Source organism: Corvus hawaiiensis, chromosome 1 (genome assembly GCF_020740725.1).
Source record: "Corvus hawaiiensis isolate bCorHaw1 chromosome 1, bCorHaw1.pri.cur, whole genome shotgun sequence".
NCBI lineage: Eukaryota > Metazoa > Chordata > Aves > Passeriformes > Corvidae > Corvus > Corvus hawaiiensis.
The window spans coordinates 82,612,316-82,623,289 of NC_063213.1; the positions used below are offsets into that span (position 1 = coordinate 82,612,316).

The window sequence follows — 10,974 nt, forward strand, 5'->3', positions numbered from 1 at the left end:
TTAACCCGTAGTTGCCCAGATGAGATGGCCCACTGATTTGTAAGTGAGGGAGACTCCTGGTAGTCCTTTCTCACGGTGTCCTTCTTGCTGTGGAACAGTGAAATTCAAAGATCTTTGTCTTATTAATACATACCTATTTGAACTTGTCCATTCCACAGAAAGAAGCAGTCTGCAATGGAGGGCCCCCATGAATCTATATCACTTAAGGGTCACAGGATGTAGGTTACTATGTAATGAGTGCTTTAAAGTAAATATGTATGTGTGTATGCATATGTATGTGCACATAAAAATGGCTGTAGTATGTAGGGTCTATTTACAGATACATATTTGTGTGGTTTTTTTAACTTAAAACTCTCTTTCATGATGAATACACAATCTTCCCTTTCCTTAGACATCTTTTCTCTCTCTTAGTTACTGTATTTTTAACTTGCTAGTATTTTCAGGAACAAGCTATGTATCTGCTCAGCATCCACACCTCCATACTGTGTTCAGTTTTGATTTCTGCTATACAAAAAACTGTGGACAAGCTGGAGAGGATCCACAGAAGGGCCACAAAGATGATCAAAGGACTGGGAAGCCTGCCATGTGAGGAAAGGGTTTGTTCAGCCTAGAGAAAAGAAGGCTTATCATTATGTTCCAGTATTTAAAGGCTGGCTAAAAAGAACATGGAGACTCCATGGAAATCCCATGGAAAAGATGAGGTGTAATGCGTCCAAGTTACTCCTGGGGAGATTCCGGCTGAACATAAGAGGAAAATTTTTCACAATAAAAATGATTAGCCATTGGAATAATCTCCCTGGGGAAGTGGTGGATTCCCCAGTGTCAAACACTTATAAGAGCCAGCTGGACCGGGTGCTGGGCCATCTTGTCTAGACTGTGCTTTTGCCAGGAAAGGTTGGTCCAGATTATTCTTGAGGTCTCTTCCAACCTGGTATTTTAGTATTCTAACTACAAAGCTGAAGCAATGAAAAAGAAGGAATATTTTTCATTATGTTGTTCTGTCTTCTAACAGATAAAAGTAATGTTTTCATAGTTTTCTTCTAAAGCATTAGCTGTACATTTCCCTTAGGATTTCCTACCATCAGAAATTCAAAGGTAGCACTTACAGCCGTGACAGCAAGACTGAGGTGTTGATCTGCAGATGTGTGATATCTTAGGGGCTTTTTTTTTCATTTCCCACTGATTTCCCTTGAGGTTATTTTCAGTCTAACTCTTAAAAAAAGTTAGACAAAATAGTATTGGACTTACAAGTTTATGTAAAGTTATGAAAAATTATTCTTCATTTCCAGTTAAGGTTTAGCTTTCTGTCTTAAAGTATTTCCATTTCTGATGGGAAACTTTGTAAAAGATAAGCAACTTAGAAGAAGTTTTAAGATTTCTTAATACTTCAGCAGTGAAAAAAGACTTGTTATCAAATGTCTTCCTCTGCTGGAATAGCTTTGAAAAAAAAATCTAGTATTTAATGTATTTCTTAAAGTATTAAATATTCTTAGTTAGTCTTTGACCTTATACAAAAGTATAAAAATTATAATAAAGGATCTACTTTAGCAAACTGATTATGCTACTCCCATTCATGCATGGATTTTGATTGACTGGTGCTTCTCATTGAAGTGTTCTTCAACTTTAGCCAAACAGTACCAAACTGATGGTATTATTAATTTTAAATAATTTCCCTACATATGTTATTTTAAAAAAAAAAAAAAAAAGACAACCAAACAACCCAAATTCCACTTATTTTTCCTTTACCTTTATTTAAAGCTTCCATGTTTTCACTGAAGTAATCATAGTCTCTGAAAACCATAAACAGAAAAAGAAAGTAATGTAGAAGCATTTCATCAATGTGGTGCTAGCTGTTCAAGATGGATTTGAAAGCTTCTCTCTTGGGATCTATTCAAGAAACCACTGCTGTGTTACGTATACCTAACTTTTATTGTGTATTTCTATATAATTACATTTAAGGAAGGGAAGCTAATTTTGTTTCAGATCTAATTTTATGTAATAAATTGATCAAACTACTTGGCTAGTGAGTAGAAATATCCCATCTTATTTAATCATCTAAATGTGTATTTATTGTAGGTGAAGTACATTTACTGTAATTCTTTTTATGCATGTACTTAAATTAAAATGCTATGGGTTACAATTTGCTGGTGGTATGAACTGGAAAAAAAAAGATGTCCTTAGGTTTCCAACACCTGACTTAGCAGTGTAGTGATCATCTCGAGTTCTATACAAAATTGCTTGGTCTTCTTGTCATGCATTTTCCATTTAAGTCAGGGGAAGTTGTATAGCTAAAATCACACTGAATTCATTGCAAATCTAGGGCATGCTTAAAGGGCACTTCATCTGAGCAAAGAAATCATTGCTTTGACTGTGGCTATGTTAAGTGAGAGATGGAAGTGAATAGCTTTTAGTTTATTGCTCATTTGAAAGCTGGAGGGAAAAATGGCCTTTGTCTACCTGCCAAGCTCTTCCCCTCCCCTGCCCAGACTTCCTAAAAATGCTTATTTGAAATCTTGGCAGCAGTTACCCTTGATTTCTTTCAGGAGCTTTTACATTTTGGGGGGTTTTTTTGTGTGTGTGTGGTTTTTTTTTTTTAAATCAGCTTTTTTTGTTTCTTTATTTCCTGTAATAAATTTTATCTATTTTTAAAATGTAATAAGTAAAAAGCTAATGTAGCTTGAAAACAGGCCCCAAAGAAAAAGTTACTTATTGATAATTTGATCCTTAATCCTAATATATACTCTTCAGTTTCTCTGTAAAATTATAAATGAACCTCTTACGTTTCCTTAGGTAAACTTTGAAAGTCCTACCTCTATGTATATACTATAATGACATGTTATTGAAGATGCAATAAGATTGTGTCATAATGTTGAAAACCAATAATTGCAGCTTGTAGCAAACTTGTCATCTGTGGATATGACATCTTATTGTTATGTAATTAAAAAGGGAAAATGAAATTATGAAGTCTTTTGTTACCTTAAACAATAGTGCATTTGATGCATTAATTAGGCTGTGTTTGCTCTGAGACCAGCAAAAGAACAGAAAATATCTGTTGTTTTCATGGCAGATGATTAAATAACACAAGCTTTTCTTAATAGAAGTAATCGTGGGCTTATTGTGATTTTGCATTTATTCTGCTTTTTGTCTTTTCATTTATTTGGGAATTTTTCAGCTCTTGGCAACACCATGGATGTCAAGTAAGCAATTCTTGGAGATTTTTTTGAGAGATCTGTTTTTATGCAGGAGGGAAAAAAAAAAGTTTGATTTTTTTTTTTCCTTCAAAGCTGCGTTACAATAAAGCACTTTCTGTATTCAGCAAAGGTATAGCTAAGTAAACCTGAAATCTTGCAAAGTCCTGCAACTCATTGCGAGAACAAATGCAAACACTTTCTGAACAGCGTGTCCTGCTAGGTGATGTCGTGAATATGTCCACGTACTTTGCCCACATAAGATAACGTTACTTCCTTAGAGTTTTAAATAGCTCTTATGTTTGCTCTTGAGCGACTGCTGATACCAGGAGAAAAGGCACGAAACAGTTTCCCAAGAAGAGAAAAAGAAGTCAGTTTAGAAGAATTCCAGTGTTTGAACTGGATTCAGATTTATTAGTGGGTGTGAAACTGAAGAGGAGGTACTCAGGATGATATTAATAACCAAAGGCTCAGTTTAAAGAAGTTCAGCTTTGGGGTGGGTTTAGTAATGAGTTCCCAAGCTATGCTTTTGCTGGATTGTGAGAAAATCAAGTAAAGCATTCCCGATACTTAAAGCCCTTTGCTAAGTTAAATATATCCTTATTATTGAAGTGGTCTTATAAAAAAAGAAAAGTCTAGGTTTGGCTAACATAACCCCTCTTCTCTCAATATTTTTACTTTGGGGGTCCTCTCACCTAAGTTCTGATGTCATTTTAGCTATTGTGGTCTTTTATCCTTCTCCATCTAAATTAAAACAACCCCTTAATTAATAAACACTTAAATTCCAAGGATATAAAATAAGCAAGATGTACTCTTTGTGATGGCTACCACAAAAAATGCTGACCAGCAAAAAAGAATGTTGTAGCAACATTATGATTCCTGCTTGATAAAGATGCTACTATAGATAATGATGCTGCCAGATAAATGTCATTAGAGCATGAGACATTTAGCAAAAACAAATGTCTGGCCTCAGCTGATGTGCATATTGATCCAGAAAATTATTTCATCAGGAGTGTGGAAGGTGTTTATTTTTCCATCGAAGTTAAGCACATTAGGATGAGGATTACTTAAGCACTTTAAGAGGATATTCAGGAGAGGTAGTTTCTCTTTTTGTCTTCATGATTAAAGAGGTTGAAATTCCTGGCTGAAGTTGTGTGGTTGCCAGACCCAAGAGTGCCCATTGGTTTCTCTGGGCAGTGCAGCCTGGTGTTGCCAATACATATGTGATGGAGAATTTTGATACATGTGTAGACTCTAAATGATGCTTAAAGTGCAGCGTACATATAGCAAAAGACTTGCCTATCATAAAAGTATGGGTCTTCCATAAGAAATTACATCCTCTACAGCCAAACTGGGAAGAAAATGGGGTGGTGGTGCAGGATTGACAGTTTTCATGAAAGTCAAAGGTCTGATTAAAAGATGGAAGCTTGTGGCCTATAAACCACTGTGACAATATTTCATCATTAATAGGCATTACAAGGTACAGTTTGAAGTAATAGTGATATTCTTGGTTGAAAATAAATTATTGGATTAATACCAGTAATTTTGTAATCTGATAAATTTGATTTAAGGAGGAAAAAGCTTTCTTCATAATGTGACTTAAATACCTTGAACAACATGCCCATGTTATAGAAAAGACATTTTTAAGAAAGGACTGTCTTAGCAAAACAGCTTTGTTTCCTATTAGTTTACTTTAGTGTTTTCAGAGATATCCTTCCTGAAGTTCAAGGTAAACTTAAAAAATAGAATGTTAAGATTTTTACAGTCCATTGTGTAAGAATATTGTCTGTACAAATTACTTCACAGGATCCAGAATGCAGAATCATTTCTCTCTGTTTCACAAGAATTACAATTGACAAGTACAGTATATGTTTGATTTCCATGAGGTTTTGTTGGACAATATTGCCAGATAAAATTAAGTTTTGAAGTTCATTTTTTGAATTTCTTTATCTCTTTTAAACAGAAGTCAAAAATAACTACTTTAAATGTCTTGGCTTATACAAAACAGGAAAGAGGTAAAACTAGTTTAGCATCCAGTTTAGCTATTTTAATCTTTGGTGTGGTTTATGGAGGATGGAGGTGTTTGGTTTTGATTTTTTTGTTTGTGTTTGGTTCAGGATTTTTTTGTGTGTTTTCCTTATGGTGTTTGGTTTTGTGCTGGTTTTGTTTGTGGTTTGTTTTTCATACAGTGGAATGGTTGATTTGCAAAACATTTATGTTTTTCCTTGGAGGCATTATTTAGTTTAGACAAAGTACCTTTCTGGAAGTAACTGTGCTTCTCCCCATTTCAATCTGTGATATAAAATGTAAGTAGTTAGTTGGATCTTTGGGAAACATTTCATAAGAGTTAATATCTCATAAGGTGATGTGTGCTGGATATGTTTAGAAAATTACAGACACCACACTATTTGTGTAAACCTCTCAGTGGTATGCGTTTGAGGTGTTAATACTTCTTGTTAAAAGAGAAAAATGAAGATACTTCCCACATTGCCTATAACTTGAAATATTGGGACGTGAGTAGCATCTGTTCAGTGAACATAGCTGCAGGATGTCATGGCCTGTAGTCAGAAGGAAACCCAGAGAAGTCTTGTGATTCGTTCCGATTATAGCTAGATTTGCTCTTGATTTAATTTCTGCCAGTAGCATACCCCAGAGATAGGCATTATCTGCCAAGAATTCCCTCCTCCTGGGTTCATAGAATGCTTAGAACCCATCAAACTTTGTGGTTGGGTTAGAGAAGGGTAGACAGTGAGTCTCCAAAAAAGACATTGCATCCAGGCAATTGCCAGTTACACTGACTGCCCAGCACTGGGCATTTCACACAGAGTATTGCCAGCTGCCATACAGTAGCAGCACAGCCTAAAAATGTATTGTGCTTTCACCTCCCATGCAATACCATATTATGGAAAGCATGATACAGGTTTTTACTGCAAAGTCCTAGTCTAGAATGTTGGAAGTCACATTTCACTGACTTCTGTGTGTGCCAAAAATACAAACAAGACAGCCATCCCTGACTTACTGATAGCGTGCAGTGTTTTTTGTTTTGCTATTTTTAGAAAAAATAAAATAAAAACCCATAGATCTAGGCTGGACAAATTCAGTTTCCTGTCAACATTTTATCACTCCAAACAACAAACCTCTGTCAGACACTGTTCTCAAATGTATGCTTTGAAATTCAGGACCCTTGAAGAGTACTCACCAAGGATGGGGTGATGCTTGGTTTTTCATCCACTGCCTTCCTTCCCAAGGTAGAGGAGACAGATTTGGCTTTAGCGAGCAGAGGAAGATATATCAGTTATAAAATCAGTACATGGAAGCTTTCATGAACAGTGAATCAATATCCTGGTATTTCCTAAGCTTTTGTTACCTTCGGGCAATAATTTTTTGTTGTAAATTTGGCTGTATTTTTTTAGTATTCCAAGTGCTTTATAAAACATTTCTAAATGTAAAACTTTAGACAATAGCGTAATATGTGGATATGAGTTTGAACTACTTGTTCTTCCCTCTGTAGTAACAAAACTGCTAGTCTATTTGGCAGTGATAACTGCTTTGCTAAGTTGACTTTGAATAGTATTGCTATTTCTTCATTTGCCATAGAAATGTTATCTTCCCAAATAGCACCTGAAATATTTCTAAAATGGCAGATACCATTTAGTTTAAAAGCCAAAGTATCTGATGCTCCTGTAGTTAAAGAGGCTGTGAGTAGTGCATGATAAGCAGAACTTAAATTCCTTGACATTTAGGATTAAAAAAATGGAAATATCATTATAAGTGTTGTGCTCTTTCAGTGTTGTCCATAAACAGGACACATTGGAATTTGGTATCTAAACTTTATCCTATGATCAGCTTAGACAGGCTTGTAAATTTTTTTGGTTGTTGTTACACAGTGCGTTACCCTTCTTTCGGGAAAACTTGCAAACTTCTCCCTCTGTTGATGATTAGTGCTTTCTGTGGGAAGTTGGGTAGGTCCTCAGCAGAGTTAGCACTGTTGAAAAAGGAAAAGCTGTTCCTTCTGCAGAGCCTAGAAGATTTGGTCCCACAGCATATGGGAAGCTGCCTTGCAACATATTGGTGAGCTCGTAAGAAGAAAAGAGTCCTGTCTAGGCCTCGTAAGAAAAACCAGATACATTGTGAATTTTCTTGCTTTGGGATTTGGCTCAGAAAAGTGACACTAAGTTGCTTTCTTTTGTTCTTGTCTGCTTATTTTCTTTGCTCCTCAAGATTGCCTGGCAGAACATCCCTCACCAAGGCACTCCTTGCAACTCCTGGCCTGTTTTCCAAAACCCCATGCCTTGCTTTTACTCCTCTTTATTGTGCCTTCAAAGTCTTCATTCATCATGTTCCCATTTCTCTAAGTCACGGTCTAGTGCATAATCTCAGTGTGTTCTTTGGCAGGGCTGCTGCAATACCGGCTGCTGTTCTTCTGCAGAGGAAAATACCAAAAATGTAAAGTCATTAAGTTATGCAAGCAAGATTTTGAATAAATGAATGTATGCAGAGTGGGTTGAATGACTGTTGATTTAGTGTTACGATGTGGATTTTTTGTGGTCAAGGTCTTGACTTTATTTTATTGATCATTCACTTTTGGGACAAGGGTAGTCACCAAACAAAGAATGTATTTGAACAACCTTTTTGTGTGATTAATGTGTGCTTGGAATCATTTGCAATGAAATGCTTCAATACGTATCCGTTATTTTTAGAGCCTGTGTTAAAATGGCCTTAAGTTTGCTGATCCATAGATTGTAAGGAAATAGTAAAAAAGTAGACAAAACAGAATGAAAATTAGCTGATCTTGAGTAAGGGCTATATAATATGCAGTTCACTTGTGCTGAATATTGTTTAAGGATCGTCATGGAAGTCTGAATGACATAGAAGTTAGAATTGCAATATACATAACATCATGGTAAGCCCAGCTTCCCCCATACTCTTACCAATTGAAAGAATTAGTGTGATATAAATCGGCAATCAGGATGGCTTGTGGGAGTTGGACTCAGTGATCCTTGTGGGTCCCTTCCAACTCAGTCCTTTCTGTGTTTCTGTGATTCTGCGAAAAGTAAAGGACTTCTGAATGTAGGAGTGGCAAGTGTAGAAAGGCATCTGGAATAGTGAATATTTGCAGCATGCCTCAAACCTGGGGAAAAGTTTTTCCTTTAACAGGGGAAAGCTTTGGCAGAGCGAGAAGTTTGAGCTTTTTACAGAAACAGAAGTGAGACTTCTCATTCCATTTTTGGAGTTAGGTTCAAATTTCTGTAATTCTTGTATTATAAAAATGTTTGTTTACACATTTTTCATTGGGAAAATGTGTTTTTAGAGAGACTCCCATCAACTCTAAGACTTTTTTTACACCCGTTACCTTTGCATGGAAGTGATCAATAACTTTATTACTGAGTTTACTTTTAAGAGCACCACTGACAAAACTACTTTGTAAGAACTTTCTTCCTCATAAGATACTAAAATATTTTTGAGCATGATCAACTGGCATCCTATATTTTAGCAATTCATTTAACATTTATGTGTAAGAATATATATTTTGTGCATCTAAAGTACTCAGCACTCTCATTTATTGAGAACATTTGTTTCCAGACAGGAAAAATAGTAATGCTTTTCCTAATGGGGAAAAATCCTTCTGTTCTCTTAATTGATTGTCTTGAAAAGAACTGGCAAAATTTGGTGTTCGCATTTGGATATGAGTTCTGAGTGTCTTCCTTTTCCTCCCATATAAGCTGAAGAGAGGTACTACAGTACATTTTAAAGCAGAAATTCTGCTGTGATTTGCTAGCTAGTGAACTACTGCTAACACTCCTTCCTGTTTCTCTTCTGTGTCTGCATTTGCTTCACCCTCATATAAAGTAACTCAGAAGGAAAACCATTCTTGCTGCCAGGTATTTCTTGTGGGTGATACTGCATACTCCTTTTTGTGTTCTTGTTCTAATTTTTCTTACTGTCCAGACAGTTCTTTGAAGCAACTTACTTAATATATTAATATATGTCTTGCTGTTATGGATTGATTACTTTTTAAAAATTCTGTTTGCTTATCTTTTCCATCAGCAGTCTCCAAAAGTTCTTGTGCTAAAAATGGTACCATTCTACTTGTGGCAAAATATGAAGTGCTGTGCTGGGTTGGTAAAGAGTATTTCTTCAGTCCGTTGTCAATTATTTTTGTCTTCCATCCTTTAGCAGTTGTCTCATACTTGAGAGTTACTTTGGCATTGCCACTGCATTCCCTGGGATAGGGAGAATGAGGTTTGAAGTGCTGCTGTTGTCATCACCCATACATGTTTCATGGGGTGTGGCAAGGTGAGCTGTCCTGGAGAATCCCATGTCACCAGGCTGAGAAACACTAGACCTTGTGAGGAATCTGCTTCCTGAAAAAGCACATAAATAAAACTCATAAATCCCTAATCTGAAAAACTTGAAGCAGGCTTCCCTCACATGTCCCAAGACTTAAGAAAGAGCATTGTAAGAAATCCTCAGATCCTAAGCAGTCCCTCTAGTTATACTGCATCCTTTTGTCTCCTTTGTCTTTTGGAAAGCAATACATTTTCACCTTCTGTTTCCTTTTCTTTTGTTACCTATTTTTTTTCTTTTGCCTTGTCACTTCAAGAGCTTGGATGTGCATCAAATTAGAAAACTCTGGTTTTCTGTTGTTGCTTTCTTAGTACTGCTCTGTGACCATGATGCTTGCTATGGCATTCATTTTGTATTGGCTTTGAGATGTGGCTAGTCCTAAAAGACTGAATTCTAGATTCAGCTTATTCAGCATATGAAGTACTTCCACTGGAGTATTGGAATGACTAGACAATCAAAGGTGGCAGAGAGCCATCTTTAGCAGTCATTAGCTCTGTACGGTGATGAAATTCTTACATGCCAAGAAGAGTTGAAACAGCTGCCTTCTTTCCATACCTTGTCTCAACTAAAACACAGGAGCTGGAATGAGAGAGCTAGTTTCAGAAGCTGTCTGGTTCAAAAGCATGGGCTGTTCAATTTCCAATTCTAAGAAAAAATTACTAGAGAGGACAAAGGTTGAAGTGCTTGTCTGCTACGTGAAGGTATGGATATAACGCAAAAATTGTTGTGGGTTGAGAGGGATATGTTCAGGATAAATACTAGGAAAAACACTTGTCCTTGTGGAAAGCTGCAAGTCCATCATTTGGGTTTCTTGTACGGCAGAGGTCATAGCTCAGAGAAGCAACAGGATCATGTTGTCATAGAATCATAAGATGGGTTGGGTTGAAAGGGACCTTAAAAATCATCTGGTTCAAATTTCCTGCCAGGGGCAAGGGCACCTTCCACTATACCAGGTTGCTCAGAGCCCCATCCATCCTTTCAGGGATGGGGCATCCACAGCTTCTCTGGGCAACCTGTCCCAGTGCCTCACCACCCTCACAGTGAAGAATTTCTTCCTAATAACTAATCTAATTCTGCTCTCTTTCATTTTAGAACTGTTGCTTCTTTTCAATTACTACCGACTCTGCTGAAAGGCCTACCTCCCTCTTTATTATAAGCCTCCTTTCAGTACTGAATGGCTGCAGTAAGGTTTTCCTAGAGCCTTCTTTCCAGGCTGAGCCACACCAACTCTCTCAGCACTTTTTCATATGGAAGTTGGTCATTATCACAGTATTTGACAAATTTTGGATGCTAATGATTTTGGAAAAATGCTTTTTTTCCTCAAATAGTGAATGGAATAGGCTGATCAACTGTACCAAGTTTAATTTCATTTTTACAATTATTATAGCAACAAAATCTACAATCACACACATTTAAATATACATGTATTTAAATTAAA

The 10,974-nt window shown here is 36.5% G+C and overlaps 1 protein-coding gene and 1 long non-coding RNA gene across 10 annotated transcripts in view; one reads left to right on the forward strand and one right to left on the reverse strand.

Moving 5' to 3' along the window:
* The window catches only part of CTNND2 (catenin delta 2), a 669,045-nt gene that overhangs the window by 78,907 nt on the left and 579,164 nt on the right, over positions 1-10,974 (forward strand). The gene's annotated exons all lie outside the window — the stretch shown is intronic.
* On the reverse strand, positions 1,726-8,736 carry LOC125329654. The gene is made up of 4 exons (XR_007205230.1): positions 8,120-8,736; positions 7,084-7,611; positions 6,388-6,455; positions 1,726-1,790 (listed from the first exon to the last, which is right to left on the reverse strand). It is a non-coding gene; the product is annotated as an uncharacterized LOC125329654 (long non-coding RNA).